We start from the raw sequence: 5,728 nt of genomic DNA, 5'->3' as shown, positions 1-5,728 counted from the left end.
GCGGTGCACAACCTAACCCGCGCCTGGACAACGCCGACGGGCGGGCAGTGCGGCCAATGGGAGGGGGCGGTGGCCCGCGCGCCCGCCGCGGGGGCGGGACTAGCGGCTGCGCTGGGCGGGGCGACGCGCGGGCGGGGCGGGGCGCGGCGCGGCGGGCGCGCCCGCGGGTTAGGTTGCGCCGACGTGGGAAGGGGGACGCGCAGCCGGGAGCCGGGCGGGGCCGCCCGGGATTGTGGGAATGTGGCGGACTCGGCCGGCCGGCTCGTCTGTGCTCGGCTCCGCGCGGCCCCGCTCGGGCGGTCCGCTGGGCCCCGGAGCGAGCGGCGTGGACCCCGTAGCTGCCGTCGCGGCACCCGGGGACCTCGGCCCGCCGCGAGACGCTGGGGTCCCAGCGCTCACGGTCTCCCGGGAGGCGCCTTGGCATTGCCTGGCCGGAAACGAACCTTCCTCTCATCCGCTAAGCTTTAAAGGAACGCCTCCTGTATATGGGGCCCGAGCCCAGCACTAAAGCAGCGCCTGCTATATGCCCAGCAGGAAACAAGCATTGATGGAACGCTGACTATAAACCAGGCACGAACCAGGCATTACTCCAGCGCCTACTGTATACCAGTCACTTACAAAGCGTTAACGCAGTGCCTGCTATTTGCGGGGTATTATGTTCCATATGCATATGAAGCAAGCGTTAATGGAGAGCCTGCTGTAAACCAGGCAGGGACCAGGCATTCACGTAGCACCTGCTGTATACCCGATGTGGCCTATGCATTGGAGCAGCATCTGCTTTCCAATTAGGCATGGGCCGAGCACTAATATAATACCTGCTATGTACCAGACAGGGCAAAAGCGTTCCGGAGTGCCTACTGTAAACCAGGCACGGACCAGTGCAGCGCCTGCAGTGTTCAGGCAGGAGACAAGCATTAATGAGATGCCTGTTGTATACCCAGCACGCTTTAAGCCCTTTGAACCAGCCCTGCTGCCCCGTTGATTTTATTGGAACGTAGCCAGGCCCGTAAGTATGGACCTGGGCCACTTTCACCCTGAACCCATGGAGTTGTATCGTTCTGACAGACCTAAAATGCTTACCATCTGGCCTCTCACCAAAAGAGACCTAGAACAAGGTTCAAACACAGAGAGGGTGCTCCATCAACGTGCTTTGAGTGACAGAAAGAGAATAAAAGGGCCTGGAGTGTTCCCAGTGCAGGCAGACAAGGAAACGGAGGCTCCACGAGGCACGGTTCCCTGCAATGGCATCTCTCCCGGCCCTGACCCAGCAGGACGCCCACCTCCTCTCCCCACCCGGCCGTGCCCAGATCCACAGCAAGCCGCACCTTGACTTGCTGTTCTAGCCTATCTTGAGATATGAGGTGAGGGGAGGGTCAAAGGCTCCATTTATTAGTTGACTGGGTGTGTGGGAAGATTGGCTCCTTGAAACTCTCCTCTCTGGGACTTCCATCCACACCTGAGTGGGACACACAGCCAGGGCAAGGGGCCTGGGGCTCCCCCCACGAATAGACAAAAGTTGCGGGTGTTGTTTGCCATCCACAGTGACCACCAGACCGTGAGCTCCAGGAAGGCAATGACCGCATGTGTCTTGGTCCCCGTGGGGTCACGTCTTGGGCTTCCTTCCTGCGCCAGCGACGCTCCTGTGCGCCAGGTGCTGGCTGGACGGTGACGAGGGAAATCACTTACTCATGGTGTGAGCTCCACGTGTGCAGGGAACTTTGTCCATCTCGTTCCCTGTGGTGCCCCCAGCACGAAAACAGCACCGGCATACAGTGGGTGCTCGATAAATGTTTATGAAAACAGCAAAGGAGCCCAGCTCCCTTGCCTGCTCCTTCTCTGTCTCTGGAGAAAAAAGCAGTCGCTAAAATCTCTTCCCTCCTGTGTTCCTGTTTCTCGCTGCTGTCGGCCTCCTCCGTATGCAGGGCTTAAGCCTCAGGATGGAATCTTCCTTTGGCGGCTCACTCTTGGGTGGACTGCAGGTGGGCGACTTAACTTCTCTGGGCATGTTTCCCCATCCGTCAAGTGGGCATAATACTCGTTCTTTTTCGGAGAGCTGTTGTAAATAGCCAGGGAGATGATTCTCGAGAAGCACACAGTAGAAGCTTAACGTTTGCTTAAATGTTTAAATACTCACGGACGGTGGCAGATTACCCCTACAATGGCCCCCGGAGAGCCCTGCTTCCTGGTATTCACGGCCTTATGTAATTCACCCGCCAGCTAGGATGTGGCTCGAATTTAGCGATCGTGATTTACTTCTGATACACAGACTACAGAAGATGCGGGTTCCAGGATTTGGTGACACGGTGTTTCTGGATTCCATCTTGGGCTCCCTCTTGAGTTCGTACTGTCTGCTGGAGAAGCTGGGTGGGGTGGGGTGGGGTGGGGTGGAGGCTCCCGCCAGCGCCCAGTGAGGCCCCAGTTGCAGGGGGCGGGGGGGGGGGGGGGAGACCCTCAGATGAAGCCACCCTGGCTGACAGTGTGACTGCCATTTCATGACAGATCCGAGCCACAGCCATCCATCTAGGTGCTCTCTGACCCTCAGCCGCTGTGTGAGGCGATGAATGTTTCTTGCTCTCAAGCATCAGGCTTCGGGCTGATTTGTTACACAGAAGTTGGTAACTAACGCGCGCACCCGAGAGAAATGAAAACAGAAAACCTCGCTGGCCAAGACCTGCCTTCGGGGCGCCTGGGCGGCTCAGTCCCTTGAGCATTCAGCTTTGACTCAGGTCATGGTCACGTGGCTCGTGAGTTCGAGCCCCCCATCGGGCTGTCTGCTGTCACACAGAGTCCCCTTCGGATCCTCTGTCCCCCCTCTTTCTCTGCCCCTCCCCCGCTCGTGCTCGCTCTCTCAAAAATGAAAAATAAAATAAAATAATTTCAGAGCGGCTTTGCTCATAACATCCCTAAAGTGGGGGTGACCCAAAGGTCCACCGGCAGGTGAGTGGACAAAGTGTGGTCCACCCATACATTGAAATATTACTCAGCCATAAAAAGGGGAAAAACACACAACAGCCTGAGTGAACCTTCGCTGCCTTCTGCTGCACGCAAGAAGCCAGACACAAAAGAGGATGTGTTGTTCGGTTCCACTTATGTATAATTCTGGGAAATGCCAAGTTCAGAGATCTGGAGTGACTACAAGGAGGTTTCTGGTTGTCTGGGGGGGTGGGGGTGGGGTCAGGCCGGGGCACGGGGGGACTTTCTGGGGTGATGGGCGTGGTTTTTCACCATTTTGATTATGCTGGTGGTTTCACAGAGGTAGACACGTGACAAAAGTCCTCTAATTGTCTACTTTAAACCTGACATTCGGGGCTCCCGGGTGGCTGAGTCGGTTGAGCGTCCGACTCTTGGTTTTGGCTCAGGTCATGTTCTCAGGGCTGTGGGCTCAAGCCCCAGGTCAGGCAGGGTCCACGCTGAGCACAGAGCCTGCTTCAGATTCGCTCTCTCTCTCTTTCTCTTCCCCTCCTCCCACTCTCTATATAAACTTTAAAAAACAAGTTACTTAAAAAAAAAAAAAAAAGAATTCCTGTGATGCAATAAGACAGACCCCCTCAGGGGGCACCTGGGTGGCTCAACCAGTTAAGCGTCAGACTTTGGCTCAGATCATGATCTCACAGTTCACGGGTTCCAGCCCCGCGTCGGGCTCTGTGCTGACAGCTTAGAGCCAGGAGCCTGCTTCAGATTCTGTGTCTTCCTCTCTCTTTGCCCCTCCCCTGCCCATTCTCTGTCTCTCTCTCTCTCTCTCCGTCTCTCTCCTCTCAAATAATACACATTAAAAAAAATTAAAATAAAATAAGCGTGAGATTCATCACATGTCAGGTAAACCTTACTTAGGTGCTTAATAAATGCATAAAATGTTTAAAGGGACACTGAGGCAGGGACAGGCGGGGTTGGGACTGCAGCTGAGGGCAGGGAGAGGCCCACTCTGGGGGAGAGGAGTCCCTGTGCCCTTGTTCCTGGGTGCCGCCCCTCCTACCACAGCTCTGCTGGGGGTGGGGGAGGGGGGCCTGGGAGGAGGAAGTAGGGGGAGGTGCGGGGAGCAGATCCACAGGGGGTGTCTCCTCCTTCTCATCCATTCTCCCAGTGCCTGCTACGGGCAGGGAGCTGGGCGTATACCAGGAAGGGCCCCGGTGGGTAAATAGGGAAACTGAGGTGCACAGAGAGACCGTGAACTGGCCCCAAGGCCCAGGCAGTTGCTAAACGCTGACTTGGGTTTCCCCACCCAGAGAGACAAAGTCCGTGGCTGCCACACCTTGATGGCTGGGAGGCCCTGCCTTCCTGGCTCCTGGTGGCCTCCTGGCCTCCGCTGTCCTTGGAAGTTGGCCTCCCGTGCCTTGAGGAGTTCAATTTTATGAGGGGTCCAGAGGCTGGGGGAGAGGCCGTTTCCTGGCACAGAGCAAAGGTGAGGGGGCCCAGGCTGGGGCAGGCAGGTCGGAGGGGCACCCAGGGTCAGAGCGCCAGCCCTGAAATTGGGTGACAGATGTCTCGGCACTCAAGTCCCTGACCTTCTCCAGACCTCGGTGCTGATTTTCTAGAAAAGAGATCACTAGGGGTGCCTGGGTGGCGCAGTCAGTTGAGCGTCCCACTCTTGATGTTAGCTCAGGTCGTGATCTCACAGCTCATGAGTTCGAGCCCCCCATCGGGCTCCACGTTGAACAGCACGGAGCCTGCTTGGGATTCTCTCTCTCGCTCTCTCTCTGCCCCTCCCCCACTTGCACTTTAAAAGAAAAACAAGAAAGAAAGAAGGAAATCACCAGCATCACGTGGACACTTAGCGCCCCAGGAGCCTGAGAGAGGCTTGAGTCTTTGTCCTGCCGTGTGTCCCCAGCGCTGTCCCCAACCCGCAATCGCAGAGGCTCTTGGCGTGTGCATTTTTTCGCTTTCTGAAAGTCGGCGCAATCCAAGGCGACCGAGGGGCTCTGGGTCCGTGAGGGTTACGGTTTCGTTCCCAGCGCCCGACACCCGGCCTGGTGGATACCGGGCACTCAGGCATATGCCTTTTGCACGCCTCCGTACGTATGAGCTTTTGCTCTCTACCCAAAAACACATACGGAGGGCCCACGAGCACTTAGGAAAAAGCAAATTAACCAGAATGGCTAAGACGAAAAAGTCTGACCATACTAAGTGCTGACAAGAACAGGGGCAACGGGAGCTCTCATCCACAGCGGGCGGGAACACAAAGTGGGGGCGCCCCTGGAGGAAAACAGTGCACTGGGGTCTAAAAAGTTTAAACCTGGGGCGCCTGAGTGGCTCAGTCGGTTGAGCATCTGACTTCGGCTCAGGTCATGATCTCACAGTTCGTGAGTTCGAGCCCCGCGTTGGGCTCTGTGCTGACAGCTTGGAGCCTGGAGCCTGCTTCGGATTCTGTGTCTCCATCTGTCTCTGCCCCTCCCCAGCTTGTGCTCTGTCTCTCTGTCTCTCAAAAATGAATGAATGCTAAAAAAAAAAAAAATTAAAAAGAACAATAATAATAATAAAAGAAAAAGTTTAAACCTTTACCTACCACGGGATCACCTACCAATAAGCACATGAAAAGAGGCTCCGAAAAAGTCTGGTTTGTGTGATTGAAAAGAAAAAAAAAAGATCCCCAACATCATTAGTTACCAGGGAGATGCAAAGCTCAGCTACGGAGAGATGCCACGCCACGAGGAGAAAGGACAGACAATGGGACAGACAGTAGGACAAGCTGGCCAGGGTGTGGAGGAACCGCGAGCCTCGACCACCTGCTGGC

Source organism: Panthera onca, chromosome A2 (genome assembly GCF_046562875.1).
Source record: "Panthera onca isolate mPanOnc1 chromosome A2, mPanOnc1 haplotype 2, whole genome shotgun sequence".
Taxonomy (NCBI): Eukaryota; Metazoa; Chordata; class Mammalia; order Carnivora; family Felidae; genus Panthera; species Panthera onca.
This window is presented reverse-complemented; position numbering follows the sequence as displayed.